Here is a 20,226-nt window from a genome sequence, read left to right as displayed (position 1 = left end):
TACTAAGCTGTGCAAACACTGGTCCTAGAAGATTCTATTCAACCTGGCTCTATTCTAGAAGCAAGCTAGTTCTAGGAAAACTAGCATAGAGCAATAATCAGGAAGCTGTAAGATAAACTGTTCCCAGCTCTCAAAAGTGCTTAGAGACATTCAAGTGCCAACAAAGCAATAATGGAGACACTTTGTTAAACACTGGCAATAATTAGAGAGACCAGAGCGGACATACTTTACTGTAAAGGGTAAAATAGCCCTGGAATAAAGACTATGTAGATAAATTCTGACAAAGTCTAAAATTAATAAGCCTACCAACAAATAAACTCCACTGCCTAATAAAAGACAGCTCTATTTTACCTTTTTAAAGTAAGAATGCAAAACTTAGACTCTTGATAATGTAATTATCACAATGTTCAACATCCTATAAAAAAATCAAGATATGTGAGGAAACAGTGAAATCTCAGTGTAATTTAGAGAAAAATTATAAAGAAATGCAGATCAGGGGAGCAAAGGCTCCTAGGGAGATGGCAGAGTAGGAGGACCCCGGGCTCAGCTCTTGCCACGTGGTCGCCTAGAAAGCGACCACTGGGGTTGCTTCAAACAAATCTGGGGTTTATTTATGGCCCACTGGCATAAATAACTTGGAGAGCAACCAGATAGCTGGGAGAATGGACTTCTGGCAGCCTGACATAGACAAGAGGCCACTGCGAAGCAGATCCACCCTCTCCAATTGCTCTCAGCAAGATCCTTCAAAGCACTGCCCCAAGCCTGACAGTTTGTGAGCAGCCCAGACGAGGGCCAGCACCCCTCCAGAGAGTCCTACCCTGGGAGAGTGGAAGACAGCCACACACCAGCCTGCCTGCAGGCCCTGCCCACCACCAAAAGCTTCTTAGGGGACAACACAGGAAAAGTTCCTGCAGTTTGGGACTACTTCGTCTCTGGTAGATGCCTGGTCTGACTCAACTCAAGCCCAGGGCAGCCCCCGACTGGCCCACTAACACCACGGTGACCAGACTCTGCCCACAGCAGGTAGAGAGTCATTGCAGGCAGGAGTGAAGGCAAATACAGCTCTACCACAATGGTAGGGACACCCCTGGGGTAACAACATGTAGGAGACACCCCTGAAATGGCAGGTTTTAGGGAACGGGACATTGCAGTGTGGGAAGTCTCACACTTCCAAGTGTGGGAGACGTCGCTGATTTTCCTAACACAGAAAAACAGACACAGCAATAGACAGAATGAGGATACAGAGGAATATGTCCCAGATGAAAGAACAGAAACAAATCACAGCAACATACCTAAGTGAAATGGAGATGAGAAATATGTCTGATACTGAATTTAAAATGACATTCATAAAGATCCTCACTGGAATTGAGAAAGGAATGCAAAACTTCCATGAGACCCTCCACCAAGAGAGAGCAGCCTTAAAGAATGAATTAGAGCTAATGGACCTACCAAATGGAAATAAAAATAGACCACCTGGAATAAATAGCAAACAAGAGGGAATAAATAGCAAACAAGAGGAAGTGGAAGAACAGATCAGCCACCTGGAGGACAGGGTCTTGGAAAGTAATCAAGCTGAGCAGATGAGAGAGGGAAAAAAATACACAAAATGAGAATAGATCTAGGGAACTCAGGAACACTGTCAAGCATAACAGTTGCATGACAGGGATCCCAGAAGGAAAGAGCAAGAAAATGGGGCAGATTTGTTTGAAGGAAAAATAGCTAAGAACTTCTTGAATCTGGGGAAAGAATGAGAAATCCAGATCCAGGAGGCACAGAGAGCCCCCAACAAAACCAATCCAAAGAGGTCTGCACCAAGACACAAAGTCAGTAAGATGGCCAAAAGTAGTGATAAATGGAGAATTGTAAAAGCCTCAAGAGAAAGGAAAGCAGTGACATACATGAGAAACCCCATACGGTTGTCAGTGGCTTTTTCAGCAGAAACTCTGCAGACCAAGAGAAAGCGGCATGATAAATTCCAACAACTAAAAGGAAAAACATCTAGAGCCAAGAATACTCTATCCAGCAAGGCTTTCATTTAGAATAGAAAAGAGAGGTAGAGTTTCTCAGAAAAACAAAAGTTAAAAGCAAAACCAGCCACATCCCTATCACCCATCGGCCTTTGGGTCCCAAATTCACAAACCAGCTGCCCTCCTGCCCGAGTGAGCCTGCCACAGCCTGCCACCTACTCGGTGCCAAGTCAACATGCCTTCACCACAGATTGATGAGGACTCAAACTGACACTCTTCCCCTCAAATTTTAGCCCCTGTGCTCAAGTTTGTGCAGAAAAGTGGGCATAATTATAACAGCAGAAAGAAGCCTCCCAGATAGTGACACGAATTCTGTGGAATATATAATAGATTAAGGAGTGTGTTAGGCTGCTCACATCTCCAACACGCACATCAAAGAACAATACACACAGCATGAGGCTAATTACTAAAAGAAACAAACCCAGGAAATATAAAACAGGATGAAATCAGAGAGGGAGACAAACCATCAGAGACTCTTAATCATAGAAAACAAACGGGGGGGGGGGTTGCTGGAGGGGAGGTGGGTAGGAGGATGGTTCACCTGGGGGGTGTACATTGAGGGGTGGCACTTGATGGAATGAGCACTGGGTATTATATGCAACTGATGAATCACTGAACGCTACCTCTGAAACTAACAATACACTATATGTTAATAAATTGAATATAAATGAAAAGGAAACCCACCAAAAAGGAAAGAAAAAAGAGAAAGAAAAAGAGAGAGATTCAGAATTGACAGTGTAGTGGAATTGGTGAAGACAAAACTTTATTTTTATTTTATTTTTTTAAAAGATTTTATTTATTTATTTGATACAGAGAGAGACATCATATGTAGGCAGAGAGGCAGGCAGAGAGAGAGGGGGAAGCAGGCTCCCTGCTGAGCAGAGAGCCCCATGCGGGGCTCGATCCCAGGATCCTGAGATCATGACCTGAGTCGAAGGCAGAGGCTTAACCCACTGAGCCACCCAGGCGCCCCAAAGACAAAACTTTAAAACAGTGTAAAAGATCACTGAAAATGAATATATTGACAAAGAAACTATCCAAATTGAGAGAAAAAAAAAGGCTAAAATGTATAAACAGAAATTTTGAGACAGATCTGATGATATATCAAGGGAGATGGAATGTGAGTCCCAGAAAGTAGGGTGCCCAGAAATAAAATGAAATAAATAAGGGTCATATTTTTCAAAATCTGGTGAAAATTTTTAACTATTAGATCTAAGATATTTAATAAATCCCATGCATAACGTCAATGTTACATTATAAGAAGAGCACGCAGGATGGGACCTCTATTTGTATGACCATTCTTGGAAAATACCATTTATAAGCACAAGGTCAATGTACAAAAATCAACTGTACTTCTCTTTATACCAGCAATGAGGATTTGGAAAATAGATGATCAAAAAGTAGCACTTATAATAGCTTAAAAATAACATGAAATGATTAGAGGTAAGTCAAAACTACATGTGGAAAACCTGTACAATGAAAACTACACAATATTGTTGAGATAAATAAAAGAGGACCTACGTAAATGAAGATATATACTCTATTCTTGGATTGAAAGTGTCAGTGTTTTTAAGATGACTGTTTTCTCCAAACAGATCAGCTGACCCAAGGGGATTCCATTCAAAATGCTAGCAGGCTTTCAAAGTTAAATTTATTTACTTAGGGGGTGCCTGGGTGGCTCAGTGGGTTAAGCCTCTGCTTTCAGCTCAGGTCATGACCTCAGGGTCTTGGAATTGAGCCCCACATCCGGCTCTCTGCTCAGCAGGGAGCCCGCTTCTCCCTCTCTCTCTCTGCCTGTCTCTCTGTCTACTTGTGATCTCTCTGTCAAATAAACAAATAAAATCTTTAAAAATTTTTATTTATTTAGGAAGGAGTAGAAAATGACAAGCTGATTCTAAAATTTATCAGTATTGCAAAATATCTGTAATAGTCAAAAGTAGGTTACAGAAATACAAGTTATCCACTAGAAGAATTAGTGGAGGAAAGGTCAGCATTGGTATATTAAAATATTTAATTTACATTTTTAGAAACCTGAAGAAAGAATGGTAATAAAACTTTCTACATGCTTACAGCTTATTTTTGCATTTTTTACTATTGGAGAATGTTTTCTGCATTAATAATTCCCTTTGTATAATTTTTGAGTATAAACATCTGTAACAAACATTTTGTATGCAGATATACAATATGTAAGTGGGAATATAAACTCTTAATATTCCTAGTTTGCCCATTTTAAGTATTACAGATGGCGCTACACATAAAGCTATTTACTTTATGCCTAACAAATATGAAATTAATATTTTTGTTTTAATAAAAAATAAATTGCATCTAGGCATATTATTCCTTCACTTCTTATAGAAACTAAAGTCTCAGGACCAAATATTATTTACAAGGAATCATAAACTAAGCTACCACCACTTTACAATTGGATATTGGTCTAGAAATGTCTTTTGCTGCCTTACTTTTGATTCATAAGAAAGACCTGCATTTGCAGTATTAAATGCTTGAAGGAGATAGAAACTTAAATATTTGCCAAAAATGTTAGAGGATAATGACCAGAAATTTTTCAAAAATGTTTCTAGGAAATTATGGATACATAGTGAACAATGATACATAGACATCACTTCATAGCCTTCAAACCAGCAGAGTAGGAATATAAATCCCATGACACTACCTGCCTCCCTACCCTTGACCAAGTAACATTGTTTTTTTTTTGTACTTGAATTTATAAAACCATTTTGGGTTTCTGTGTCTTCTGTATTTGACCTATATGCTTTAATGTTTTCCCCAGTAGCAGGTTTTCCCTTTGTTTGGAAACAAAATGAGTTAATCATTTGACATGTCCTGCTATAAAAATCTGTATTTATTTCTGGTAATGAGGAGTAGAGAAAATATTTCAAGTCTGGATTTCTTTGAACTGATATTTAATAATTAAGAAAAGTCTTTGAATTAGCTCAGACATATTCTTTACTGTGGGGATCTACTGTATTATTTCATAGGCTTAAACATATTTTAGGGTATATCAACCTTTAAAACTTATATGTACTATTTTATTGCATGTTCAGAATTGGCCTTGTTTCTTAGATTTTAGCTTTTGAATTTTCTAAATTTATGAGTTTAATTTTAACTCCTATCATTCATAATTATACATATTTCCATTGAATTTATTAAATATTTATAATTGAAGAGATGAAATACAATTGAGATGAAACATTTGAAAATTTGTCTTCTTTTAAGGTAGTGCTTTCAACAACCATTCCATTAACATTATAGATGACATTAACAAATAAAGCCTGCTTATAGGAACAATAATTTGCTTTCCTCTGTGATGGAATAGAATCAAAGTTCTACCAAATTTCATTATATGGATCAAACAGTATCTATTAAACACTATTCTACATTTTGTGAAATTATTTTTCTCATATTATGAAGTTTACTAGCATCATGCTTTAAAAACAAAGAAAAAAGCAGAATAGCTGTTTAGAGGTATTAAATTGTTTCTTAAACTTTCCCTTACCCTAATAGTGTTCAATAAAATTCTACCAGATTCAATTTGACCTGATAACTCTAAGAAGCAAGCAAGGCAACCATCAAGTAATGGTAACATAAAAATATGGTGGGTGTGTGAGTGGTATGTGTGTGTGTGTGTATGTGTATATATATTTATATAAAATAAAACTTTTTTAAGATCATCTACTACATATTTGCTGAATACCTATGTACCAGGAATTTATAAAATATAATACATATTTTAAAAATGATTTACTATTAATATGTAAATCATATTTTAACTACATATTATTTTCAAAAAATTAAAAGGATATAAAATATTTTAGTATCCTTTCTCTTCCTGTGTCTTTTGAAGTCGCGCTCCAAAGGAACCAGTCATAAATATTTGGTATATATTCTGTGATTTTACTATCGCATAAACAGCATTTGTATTCATTCACATTTATACCAGATTTTATATACATCTGCATATATAAACAAAATCATTAAATAAATTATGTTTTATTTGGTTTAGTTTTCCCAGGAGTTGTTTTTTTTTTCCTACTAAAAATATACCCTTAAAACGTAAATATTTAAAAGTATTTCCATGTTAGTACATAGAGTCTCAGTATTTTTAACTTCTTTTTTTTTAACATCTCCTTTGTAACCCTTAGTGTGAGAATATCAGAATTTTTCACTATCAGGTACAATACTGAAATGCATGTACTCATGATTTGGTTACTACAATTTTCCCTCCACTGATTCCTGGGGTTTGAGCAATGTGACTGGCAGGAAACACAAACTCCTCTGGAGGAAAATTCTCAAGAGAACACAACACATTTCCCGCAAATAGAGTCTGAGTACTGCAAACCCACATGAGATCAAGCAAGCTAGTTCTAAAGCCATCATTCACCAGAATGCAGGTAACAGTGAGTACTGCTTACTTTGGTTCTAATTTACCCAGGGAATTTGACCCAGATCATCATCTAAAGTTAATTTCTGCAACCTTGTTCCTCTATATTTTCTATGTGGTTTTCATGTTGTACTTACAACAGTATTTCCTCCTTTTTTTCTAAGACAATTCTTTTCTTCTTTCACCTAAACTATTATTGCATTGTTGCGGAGGTGGGGGGCTATGTCTCCTCTATCATAGTTTCCCAAACACTGAGAACAGTGCCTGTGAGCAGGGATCTTCCAGAAGGGTTCCTAATAATTATATATTACATATACTCATTGTTTAATTTATTTCTGTGGAAGGGAAGGTAGTACAACTTCAATGTCATGCAAAGCCATGATACTTTGGTTCATCAACACAAGAGCTATCCTATCATTCATTTAGAAAGTTGGTTTCAGTTCATTGCTTTACTTTTTCACAGGAAAATAAAAGGCGATTTATTTTTTTTGTGAAACAAATTGTCTTAGGAAGAGAAAGGAGGAGGCATTTTGTAATTTTGTTGATGTTAGTGGATTTAGATATTTAGATACTTTTGATCTAGTAAGACTCTGAGATCCTGTATCCAGCTACACTTTCTGAGCCAGCTCAATTCCTTGGAGGCTCAGTTTTCTCCTCTTTAAAATGAATATAAATGTGGTTTTCCCATAGCGAGTATTGTGTGGATTAAATGAGATGCAGCCTGAGTCATATGTCAAGTGCCACAGTCTCTGACAATAAAGAGGGCACTATTAATACTGGGATTCCATTAATTACAACATCATATGGAGTGATGAATAATGACAATGAGTAAGAATAAGAATAGGCATAATAACACTTACTGAGTATTTATTGCATGCCAGGAACTGTTTTCGGTTCTTCACATACATTAACTCATTCTGTGTTCATTACAGCATTTCAAGATGGGCACTGCTGTGTCCCTATTGGATAGATGAGAGAACTAGGGCTAAGATTATGTGGTTAAATAGAGGCTTCAAATTCAGGACTTCAAATTCAGGACTTCAAATCCAGGCTTCAAATTCAGGACTCACCTGCTGGTGATCCTGATTACAGAGAAAGAAAGACTGACTGCTATCTCTGTGTGAGTACTTCCAACTGTTGTCCTTGTGTTAAAGGCGAGTGAGTTAGAATGATTCTAGCTTTAAGAATTATGCTAAATGTAGGGGCTCCTGGGTGGCTCAGTGGGTTAAGTCTCTCTCTGCCTTTGGCTCAGGTGATGATCTCAGGGTCCTGGGATCAAGCCCCGCAGTGGGTTTTCTGCTCAGAAGGGAGCCTGCTTTCCCCACTTTCTCTCTCTTGTGATGTCTCTCTCTGTCTAATAAATAAATACAATCTTTAAAAAAAGAATTATGCTAATTGTAATAAGTTCATAATTCTCAGAAGAAATAAAGTTACTGATCTTTTATTTGCTTCTGCTAGTTGCTAAATTTTCATCTTGCTGTTAGATTAAGCTATGTCATAATGAAACACATAAATCTACTTGAGTAAATTAAATGTATTAATTGACTCTGTAAGACCATGTCAGTAACCTACATCCCTTTAGTAATGCAGTAAAACTTCCTTCCATCAAATTTCCAGTTTTTCCCTTTTCTTGTCCTTTATGTTTGTTATCTGGATATTGATACAAACAAAAACACTGAATTTCTACTGACAGTATCATGCATTTGGTTAATTATTCCTCACACTGTTTAACATAGTGTCAGATTAGCTCTAAATTTTTTTATTTTATTTTTAAAGATTTTATTTATTTATTTGACAGAGATCACAAGTAGACAGAGAGGCAGGCAGAGAGAGAGGGGGAAGCAGGCTCCCTGCTGAGCAGAGAGCCCAATGTGGGGCTCGGTCCCAGAATACTGGGATCATGACCTCAGCAGAAAGCAGAGGCTTTAACCCACTAAGCCACCCAGGCGCCCCAGCTCTAAATTTTAAAAAATTAAGGAGAAAATAAAAACAGGATTTTACAATTAGTATTTTTCCTTTATATGTCTTGATCTGATAAAAAGCTCTATTTCATAGATGGTCAAGGAAATAAGGAAGAACATAATAAGAAATGCATTTTTGTATTTAAATATCATTTTTAACCTTAAAAGAAAGAAAAGAATATAACTAATTAATTGTCTCCTTAAAAATATTAGAAGTTAGGTTAAGCTGTTGATTATCTTAAAGAAATTAGATAACTCTACTCCACCCAGATCCACACTACTGAGAGTGTTTGTAGCTATATCCATGAACATAGAGCTCATACTAACATGGTTACTTTCATTATTTACTGGGAAATTCAACATTATCTGTGTGGAATGTGGGATATTCAGTAGATGGTTTTATGGGGGGATTATAATATTCAGTTTTCAATTTGTAAGTAAGCAAAGGGAAAGATTATTGTTATCCTTATGGAATTAAACTTATCTGGGAGGAAAAAATTTATACTTGTGGATGGCTTGAAAAACATTTAAAGGAACATATAATGTATGGACATATGATTGTAGAAAAAGTAGGCATTCTGAGTATGGGGAAGATATAAATTAAAGACGTGGTTTGAACTGCACAGAGGGAGTAAAGAGGAGAGGTTTGTGGAAAAGTTTCTTCCAAGCCATGCTTTGAAACAGTTGATGTTATCATCAGAAGTTTAAAGAAAGATCATTTAAATTCCATTCTCCACAAATCTACCACTTCTTTTGATGTCCATATAAGAAAGCTGCCTTTACCCACTCCTTTGCAGGAAAAATAAGATCAAAGCTGATAAATAAAAAGATCCCTGAATTTTCTCTCCACATCCCTATAAACTTAAATGTATGCACAATGATTCCCATATTCCCCTTTGAGGAAGGAACTGATGCTTAAGCTGCTGGGTGTGCTGTTCCCAGACATTCTGCAGCTGAAATCTCATCAGGGTCGGTCGCAGCTGTAGAGACCCTCTCTGCCAAGTTCCCACCTTTACCAAGACACCAAGCCCAGGGACTGATCATAGTAGGACTATACAGACCCTGGACAATCTGATGGGGCATTCTAGCTCCAGGGCTCCCTATGGGATGACTCAAGGCTGTCATTAAACCTGCTACTTAGTTTTCCTTCTTTTTCTTTCTAATAATGGTCCCTTCCCCTCTTTTCCAAAGTTAGATTCCATTAGTTTCCCTTAATGAGCACCCTGCATAAAACATTTAACATTGTCAGCCATAACTTTTGAAACAGTCTGTCCCCTTGTCTTTGAAGCCAATACATCCCCTGATTGTCCTCACAGTCTCTTCTCTTTCACCTAGCTTTTTCTTTTCTTTTTTTTCTTTTTGCTTTTTTCTTCTCTTCTCTTCTTTTCTTGTCTCTTCTTTCTTTCTTTCTTTGAAAAAGAGGGAGGGGAAAAAGCGATTCGGGAGGGCAAACGGAGAGAGAGAGACTCTTAACAGGCTTCACATCCAGCACAGAGCCCAATGTGGGGCTGGATCTCACCACCCTGAGATTATGATATTAGCCAAAATCAAGAATTGGAAGCTTAACCAACTGCATCACCCAGGTGTCCCTTCCTTCACCTAACTTTTAATTGTTTTCTATATTAGGATTCATCCTAGATCCTCATGTACACACGATCTCCCCAGACATGAATGAACAAATCACATTCATTTCCATGGTTTCAATTATCATCTATATACATCACAAAACGATATCTTCAAGCCAATATTTTTCTCCTGTAATCAACATCTACAAATGGAACTCCTTATTGGCTTTATAACTGGAATGCCCACCATGGTCTACAGCTCTTATTTATGCCGCCTTGATTCACTGAATCACTAAGTCTTGTTGCATCTACTTCAAAAACGCTTTTGTATTCTAACATCTTTCCTTTTCTTTTTCCTTTTCTTTTTTTGGTTGGGGGGTGGTTGTTGAAGATCTTCATCCTTATTAGCTCTAGTTCAGGCTATCAGCATTTACCTTTCCATATTCTCTTCATTTTCATTTATCTCTACACCTTCTCATTGATTTAGAGCTGGGTCCAGAAAACTTTCTTTGTAAAGGACCAGACAGTAACTATTTTAGGTTTTGTTTGACTCACACGGTCACTGTTGCAAATTCTCAGTTCTGCCATGGTAGCATGAAAGCACTCACGGGCAAAATGAAAATGAATGGTCATGCATGTATCTCAATACAAGCTTGTTTAAAGAAGTAAAACAGAGTAAAGGGCCAGATTTCCTTTATAGCCTGAATCATTATTCTTCCCAGAAGATTTCCCTAACTTCTTTTTCTTTAGATATCAACTTAGATATTACTTGCCTTTGTTTCTTTGCATGTGTTTCCAAAACTTTATTTTTCCTATTACATTTTATTTCAGTTATGTATTTAATTGACTGTTAACCCATTAACTTACAAACTGCAATAGAGTAGCAACCACACCTATCTTGATAATCTTTGTATCCCCAGGACTTGTACAGTGTTTGGCCCAAGGCAGGCACTAATAAGTATATCTGGATGAATGAAAGCATACTCAAAAGTATGGATTTGGGAATAAGCTAGGTGTATTTAGGGGAACCAAAATTGCCTAAAGGCAAAACAGGCTATGAGTATGGGTAACAATTTGATGTGAGATATGATTATACTTTCCTAGAAGATGCATAGAGTCAGTAAATTATCTTGAAAACATTCTAGGGTTTGAAATAGCCTTAGGAATTATTGCAGCAGTGAAGTGGACTCAAATTTTATTTTTCTTCCACATGATTCAAATGCACTTCCATCAATACAGCACACCTAATGAATTTTCAGTGTAGTTTGGAGGGGTTTTGGTGAGCGTAAAGGAAATTGGTCCCAGGACCTGAATGCCTGCCCAATTTGGACTCAATCTAATTGTTCTTTCTCATGAATATTTTCTCAAAGCCAAATGCCTCATTTCAATTACTTTCACAGGCATTTTCCCCACCCGCCTCTGAATCTTTTCTTCTGCTATTACTTCTGCCTTAAGCAACCATCTCTCTGTTCTTCATTTCGCTCTTCCTTCTCAGTCTTCAGAGTTCACAGGGGATTCTTTGGGTTAACTAACTACATATATACCAAACATCCTAACCCTGTAGTTCCTTTTCAGTGTATCAGATTCCTTTTTAGAATCAATCATCAGCTATTGGAAATTGGCAGTGTTACTGGAATTGCATTGTGCCCCACATTCTCTGTGAGGAGAAGGTAGTGATGGTATTTTCCACACTGGTTTATGTGAGAATTGAATAAAGCCTTGAAACTTCTCTGGAAAATACTACAGACTGAATATGTAAAGTAAAGATGATTAATTTAAATATTAATTATAGGATTATTAATAGTGATTGTATTATTACTTGCTAATTAACACATATTAGCTATTGTTTATTAATGATTGCCCTCACTAGACTGTATAATCAATTAGAAAAGGGCCATACGTGATTTTGTTCTAAATATATACCCAGTGCCTATGATTCTGACTGGCACGACAATTACTGATGAATGAGACAGTCCTGATAGCCTTCTCTCCACTGCCCTGGGTAAACCTTGAGCTAACCAGTATCTGGGGCTAGACCAGGAAGCAGAGGCTTACAGAGGGCTCTATCTTGCTCAGGTCACCTAATGAGCAGGTGTGAAGTGGGGTAGTAAGCTGGAGAAATTTATCTTCTCTTGGTCTGCCTATGTCAGGTTTTATCTCACCAACTATTAAATATTTACAAGGTTTTCAATGCCACCCAAAGCTTCCTGTTTCTATGTCAGTTTCCATTTGTAAAGCGTTGTATATAGAAAGTTTTCATTTCAAATATTGTCTAATATATGTCTTATAAGTTTGTTCCTACATCCAAGTTCATGAGCACAAGGGGGCACTAGATAAGCCAGTTATTTGCTTTTGCCAGAGGTTGGTTGTTACTAGTTCCCTCTGGTGTACATGTTTGTATATCTATGAAATTTCGCAAATAGAAAATTTCGTACTTAAAATAAAATTAAAAGTGGGAAAGAAACAAATGGCAGCCAGTCAGGAAGGGTGGGAACTGCATGGTTCACATAAAACGAATAAAAGCATTTCTAGTACTAGAGGGTAAATATTCCAAACTACATAGCTTACACTTGAATGATAAATATAAATTTAAAATATTTGACTGATGCTAAAACAGGTACTTAATTACTAGGAAACTATTTTGAAACTATTGTATAGATACCAGAGGAAAAGCAGCTTATCTATTTTGGAAAATAAGACTGTTAAATTTACTTTCAAGTATACTGGTAAACAAACATTCAAGGTTACAACTTACAATGTACTTTTAAGGTAACAATATTTCCCATTAAGCACAACACAATAAATCTTTTTAAGGCTTTTTTGGATGTATTTTTCTCTGAGCCTTATTTAGCCTTGAACAAGGCATCCTGATGAAAAAATTTCCTAGAAACCGATGTTGAAAAACAAGAACTTATGAAATCCCATTTTATCTACAAAGAGACAGCAATGAAAAGAAAAAAAAAAAGAAAAACTTATTACAACAAATGGAAAATTGTAACTCCTTTGCTACTAAAAATTCCTTTTATTGTATTAACACACTGTCAGAACACATAAACCTATTTTGTATAGCAATCAATTCTAAAACAATTACATAGCTTGCACCACAGCTCTGGGAAAGATCTTTTGAGTTGTCCTGGCTGAAAAAATTCTCTGAAAATAATAGACTATAATTTTGAAGGAAAGGACCAAGGAATTGTTTTACTGAGGGAAAAATATTTAAAAAAATAAATATTTTTAGTCAAACTAGAAAACACTGATACACATAAAAGTAGATATCGTCTTTAATATTTGGTATCTATGAGTCATTTTTGTGGGCATTTGGGTATATAACCATTTGTTCTTTTTATTCGTGTATATATATATGTATATATATATATATATATATATATTTTCTCATCTGAAAGGGTTGTCACTAACTCTAAAGGGATACTATTTTGAGGAGGTTTGAGTGTTTTTCTTTCCTTCCCTACCACAGAGCTAGGTGAATGTTATCCTCATAGAGAAACTCTTTTGCCAGTATGGTACTTAAAAAAGTAGAGTAGCAATAACTGAAAGACAGGTAAAACCCCTTGTTTCTCAGTTCTACACATACTCTGTAATGGGTAAAAAGTTTACCATGAATATCTCTAGAAGTGCTTGAGGTTAAATTTGCATATCTAGATAAACCTGGGATTAGGAACAGAAGTGTGTTCTGTAGGATTAGAAACCCTGTTGGGAGCCATCAGTAGAACTAAGTGAAAAACAAAAAAGCAGAAGCAATGAGCTACCTACCAGAATGGAGGACAGCAATCAGACCAGATGACCCTCCCTAAAGGGCCCCAGACACTTAAGCTCTTGTGGAAATTCAGATTAATCCTAGGGAGAAAAGGAGGTGAAGAAACTTAAAATGACAATAATCACAAAGAGACTGAGATTGCATCATCGGGCAGGGCTCTGTTTCCAAGAATTAGAAAGCTTAACTTTTTTGGTAACAGTTAACAGAGGGGTCCTGACCTGACTTGAGTGTACTGGCTAAAGAGACCTCACTGCATATCCAATATGCATATTTTAACCTGTTGTGTATATCTTCATAAAAGTAACACTGTTTCTGAAATGCTAATATATTTTATTTCAAAATTTATTTGTTATTATTATTATCATTATCATTATTATTTAATAATCTCTACCCCAATGTGGGGCTAGAACTCAGGACCCCAAGATCAAGAGTAGCATATTCAACCCACTAGCCAACCACACACCCCTCAAATGTCAACATATCTTAAACATTTTTCCATAGCAGTATCTCAACCAAATAATTCAAATGCAATGCCCATATAATTTTTCACTGTATGAGTTTATTGTCATGTATTTAACAAATTCCTTGTTTTTGGATATGCCTTGTTTCTCACATCTTTATATAGGTGTACATAAACTATTTTAATCATTTCCTTTAAATTAAAAGTCTAACTCTTTAGTTGCTAGATCACATGATAGCTACCTTTTAAGTTTTTATGTGGAATATCAAATATTCCTCTAGAAATATTGTACCAATACATATGGCTGAACAGTATCTACAACAGATCTCTTCACCTTTATCTGGGGAGCAATGAATAGGAAAATATTTGGAAATTTGATAAACATTTAACATTATCTCAGGTTTTTAAAGTCACTTTTATTACAAGTGGATTTAAATGTTTGTCTTTAGGTAATTGATTATTTTTCATTTACCTATTTTTCAAATTACATTTATCTGTTTTTATATATAATATTAATATTGATTTTGCCTATACCATATTAAAATATTTCCAATTATCTCTTGCTTTATTTTTAAGTAACTTTTTAGAATAACTTTAATTTCTTGTAACATTACATACATAGTAAACAGCGCTCTTGTATACCCTCTAATTTTCCCTAATGTTAACATCCTTTTTTTTTTTTTAAAGATGTTATTTATTTATTTGACAGATAGAGATCACAAGTAGGCAGAGCAGCAGGCAGAGAGAGAGAGAGGAGGAAGCAGGCTCCCTGCTGATCAGAGAGCCTGATGTGGGGCTTGATCCCAGGACCCTGGGATCATGACCTGAGCAGAAGGCAGAGGCTTTAACCCACTGAGCCACCCAGGCAGCCCCCCGCCAATGTTAACATCTTAAATAACTATGGTACATCTGAAAAAAACAAGAATTTCCCTCCAGTACAATATATTACCTAAATTATAGACTTCATTTAGACTTCACTGGTTTTCCCAATAATGTCCTTTTTCTGTTCCAGAATCTAATCCAGGATACACCATTCCATTTGTTATTCTGACTTTTTAGTCCACTTCAGCCTATGATAATTTCTCTGTTGTGCTTTTCATGACGGAAACTTTCAGAGACTACCAGTCAGATGTGTTGTAGAAAGGTCTTCAGTTTGTGTTTGCTGGATGTTTTCTCATGATTACACTAAGATTATCATGGGTGTGGGGGAAAAAGACCACAAAAGTGAGGTATACTTCTACTATGGTTAGTCTTACAAGTCAACTTGGCTGGGCTATAATTCCCAGTTTGTTTGTTTTTAATTTTTTTTTAATTTATTTAACAGACAGAGATCACAAGTAGGCGGAGAGGCAGCAGAGAGAGAGAGAGGGAAGCAGGCCCCCTGCTCAGCAGAGAGCCCGATGTGGGGCTCGATCCTTGGACCCTGGGACCATGACCTGAGCCAAAGGCAGAGGCTTAACCCACTGAGCCACCCAGGTGCCCCTGTTTGTTTGTTTCTATAAGATTTTATTTATTTATTTGAGAGAGTGACAGTGAGAGAGAGCATAAGCGAGGAGAAGGTCAGCGGGTGAAGCAGACTCCCTGCAGAGCCAGCAGCCTGAGGTGGGACTCGATTTCGGGACTCCAGGATCATGACCTGAGCCTAAGGCAGTTGCTTAATCAACTGAGCCACCCAGGTGTCCCTCCCAGTTTTTTTTTTTTTTTAATGATTTTTATTTATTTATTTGACAGAGAGAGATCACAAGTAGGCAGAGGCAGGCAGAGAGAGAGAGAGAGAGAGAGAGGAGAAAGCAGGCTCCCCGCTGAGCAGAAAGCCCGATGCGGGGCTCCATCCCAGGACCCTGAGATCATAACCTGAACCGAAGGCAGAGGCTTTAACCCACTGAGCCACCCAGGTGCCCCTCTCAGTTTTTTTTTTTTTAATCAAATACTAATTTAGGTATTGTTGTGAAGCCATTTTGTACATGTGATTAATATTTATAATCAACTGACATTAAGGAGATTATTCTAAAAATATGGGTGGATGTCATCCAACATTTTAAAACTTTAAGAGCAACAACAGATTTCTTGGAAAAGAAGGAATTCTGCCTTAAAGGTACAGAATCAAACCCTGCCTGAGTTTCCATTGCCCTACAAGTTTTAGACTGCCAGTTCCATCATCTGAGCCAATTCCTTTAAAAAATATCTGTATCTTTGTAGCACCATATCTATCTACTGTCTACTGTCCATGTATCTACTTTCCAACCCATCTATCTATCTATTAATGTTACTATTTTCTGGAGAATACTGACTGACACATTCTTCCCCATTTATTCATTTAACCTTTTCTTTATATCAATATTGATGAATATAGAATTATTTTGTATTCTGGGTTGTAATACCGTATTATCATTTATTTTGCTGCTCAAATTTTTCTAGGTGTGGCCATTGGGAATTCTTTTAATGGGCTCCTGTGCCCTTTTTACACACTCCCAGCTTTGCTTTGCTTTCATTAAACTTCCTTTCTGGCACTTTAGGGTTTCCCAAATACTCTTGTCATATTTTCTAAGCCCCAAGAATCAGTCATTTTTCCAAAGACCTTGGTTAAACTTACTGGGGTATTGTCTTTGGGAAGCAAGAGCTGAGTTCTTGGTGAGCTCACTTCTACAGATATGTTATTGTTTGTAGGTCCTGTCAGTGGACAGTGCTAAGAAATATGTGTGTGTACACAAAGCTATGCATATGCGCACATGTGAAGTGTTTCCAGTGCTAATCCAGTACGATAGGACATTCTAGACTTCCTTTCTAGACTCCCTCTCGTTTATTTTTAACTTTTTTATTTGACAGTGAAGAAACTGGTTATCATTAACTATAATTTATTTACTTGCTGCTTTCACTGTGGCATACATGTAAAGTAATTTCAGACTTGGTAACCCATACTCATGGGAAATCAATTTAATAAATAGACTACAATCTTTATATATGGTTCTTTTTGTCTGCAGCCTTAGAAATATTCAGTAGAAACATTGTTTCCCAGCTACTCAGGTCAGTTCCTTTTTACCTTCACTTTCTTCATTGAAGTCAGATTGTATATTTGTAATACATTTAGATTTGTATGTCACCTTCTGTACTCCAGGTTAGGATCCCTTGACATTATGGTTGTTATTTTAAATTTTGTATTCCATGAAGTTAACTCTCTATGGGTTTTGACAAATACCAACACTATATGCCACACTAAGTTTTGTACAGAACAATTCCATAACCTTAGAAATTCCCCTGTGTAGCTTCTTTTTCATTAATCAATTTCTTCTGTACCAATCCCTCTGATGGTTTAGAAAAAATTGTTAATCTGCAGTTTCTTCTACTCAATGCAGGGACAATGCTTCTTGTAATTCAGCACATCATTAGTCTGGAATTGTTGATAGAGGCTTTAAGGAATTCAATGGGAAATACTTTTTTTTTTTTTTTTAAGATTTTATTTATTTATTTGACAGACAGAGATCACAAGTAGGCAAAGATGCAAGCAGAGAGAGAGGAGGAAGCAGGCTCCCTGTGAGCAGAGAGCCCAATGTGGGGCTCAATCCCAGCACCCTGGGATCATGACCTGAGCCGAAGGCAGAGGCTTTAACCCACCAAGCCACCCAGAAGCCCCAATGGGAAATACTTTTAAAAAAATTCTATGAGGTCAACGGGTTGTCATATACTTTTTAAAGTTGACTATTAATTCATACCATACTCAAATATTAAAATATTTAAACGGCCAAATTAAAATCTTAATGGACTCAAATATTAAAATGGATTACAGATCTAAAGGTTTAATCAGAAATCCTAAATTTCTTAGAATAAATTCATTAAAAATTTGGGGTAGGTAATGTTTTCTCAGAACACAAATAATGGAAATGCTAATATATATCTTTAGAACTAGGTCAGAATCACATATCTACATCTGTATCTATAAACTTGACTTCATGAAAATGAAATGTTTTCTTTCTGAAAGACACTTATGAAAATAAAAAGGCCATAATTAGGCTGGGAGAAAAGTACTGATATAACATTTATCAGACAGGCTACATGCAGAATATATAGAGATCTCTTACAATTCAATATTAATTCATTGATAAAACCTACGCACCTGCGTGGCGCAGTTGGTAGTTGGTTGGGTGGCTTAGTTGGTTAAGAGTCTGACTGGCACTTTGGGCTCAGGTCATGATCTCATGGGTCCAGAGACCCAGCCACACCCTCATACACCACCCCCCTGCTCTCAGAGAGTGAGTTCGCTTGGGAATCTTTCCCTCTGTCCTTCCCCCACTAGTGTGCACCTGCACTCTCTTTTTCTCTAAAATAAATAGATAAATCTTTAAGAAAAACACTGATAAAACCTCAGGCACTTTATAAAATATGCAAGTGTTCAATAAACACATGAAAAAAAAAAAAAGCACGATATTATTACATATGAAGGAAACGGCCAAATTAAAATCTTAATGACACAGAACCACCAACCAATTATAGTTACTAAAAATTAACTTGAAAAACTCTTACCATGATCTTTGTCCTCAAGGATGTGGAGCCACTTGAACTCTCACAGACTGTGGGTGGAAATGTTCAAGTGGGACAACCACGTTGGAAAATGCCTCCTATCTTTTGACAAAGGGAAGCATACACATACTAGTGACTCTTTGGTACTTACTCAAGAGAAATTAAAAAAAAAAAGTGTATAAAGATGTTTACAGCGAAGTCATACCACCTTCATTTCCAGAAGCCCCAAACTGGAAAGCGTTGGCCCTCAGACGAATCCGTGCACTGCGGTGCACTTAACCGTAAACGCCAAAAGGCAAGGGGGGAGGGTGCGAGTGGCAAACTCGGGGTAACTACAGACGCATCTCAAAATGGTTATTCTGATTGAAAGACGGGGTGGGGGAGCCTACAGTAACGGATCCCATCTGCAGATAATTCCTGGAAATGAAGACTAATCTGTGGTGACAGAAAGCCTATCCGGGCATCTATCAGTGGAAGGGATATGAAGGGAGACACATTTTGAAGGTGACAGAAATGTTTCGTGTCTTGGATGTGGGGACAGTTTTATACAGGATGCATATACGTTCTGAAAACTTTAATACTGCACACATACTTGACTATAACCGTGTTGTGCACGTACCAGGTCGCGTAGGAGGCAGGCTCTGAGCGGTCTGGGGGGCGACGACGGTCCCGGCGTTCCTTCTGTGCTGCCACCAAGATGGCGGCGCCCCCGTCACTGCTCTTCTGGGCAGGCCGGAGCTCTGGCACCCCAGGGCCCGCAGAGGTCTTGCCCTTGGGGCTGCGTGGTGCCACTCGGGCGCTCACGGTTGCTGGGGGCGCAGAAGACTCAAGAGTTCAAGGAGTCCTAGGCCGAGACGGGAATGAAGATGGCACTCCCGGAGCTCCCCGACGGTGGCGGGGCGGGCCGGGCGTCTCCTCAGACGGTCCGCAGAGGCTTCAGAACGTCGGCCGGGCTTCAGCTGCGGCCTCTGGCGGCGCCGCTCGGCCTGGTTCACTACCCCCGAGCCTGCCACGAAGCGAGCGCCCTGGTGGGGAGGCGCCCCCTTGCTCCTGGGACCTGAGCTGCAAACCAAGGAGCCGAGATGGGAGCCGCGCGCCTGCTGTCGTCGGGGGCTGAAAACCCGGGGGCGGCTAATGACCAGCGGCTCTTCCCGGAGGGGCCGACTTGAGGCTGCCTCGTAGTGCTGGACGACACGGCCCGGGCCCAGGACCACCGGCGGGTGGCCTCCCGGCGACAGTGGGCAACCACTGTGGCGCGGGCATAGTGCGGCGCGGGCCTTGCCTGCAGACCGGCTGGTGCCTCTGATGAGCTGGGCGACGTCGTGCAAGCGCGTCCACACGTGACAGGAACCTGTGTCCCACGAATACCACTGGAGCAAGTCTGGTGGAGTATGCGGCCAGTTTGGCTGCGTAGACCCGAACACATTCCATTTGAGCTCTGTCGATTCTTTCCTGGGCGGCAAGATGAGTCGGTGGAAGGGTCCCCGAAGCTCCTCACCTTTCTGTCCCTTCCAGAGACGGAGC

General features: G+C 38.1%; 1 long non-coding RNA gene across 1 annotated transcript in view; it reads right to left on the bottom strand.

The window, feature by feature from the left end:
* The window catches only part of LOC131811691 (uncharacterized), a 42,122-nt gene extending 22,111 nt beyond the window's left edge, over nt 1-20,011 (bottom strand). The window contains exons 1-2 of the long non-coding RNA XR_009346073.1: nt 19,322-20,011; nt 7,287-7,385 (exon numbers count right to left, since the gene is read on the bottom strand). This is a non-coding gene — a long non-coding RNA (uncharacterized LOC131811691). The remainder of the gene's footprint in view (nt 1-7,286; nt 7,386-19,321) is intronic.
* Nucleotides 20,012-20,226: the final 215 nt, after the last annotated feature.

This window comes from Mustela lutreola, chromosome 11 (assembly GCF_030435805.1).
Source record: "Mustela lutreola isolate mMusLut2 chromosome 11, mMusLut2.pri, whole genome shotgun sequence".
Classification (NCBI taxonomy): Eukaryota; Metazoa; Chordata; class Mammalia; order Carnivora; family Mustelidae; genus Mustela; species Mustela lutreola.
Note: the sequence above shows the minus strand (reverse complement) of the source record. Positions and strands in the feature narration are given on the sequence as shown.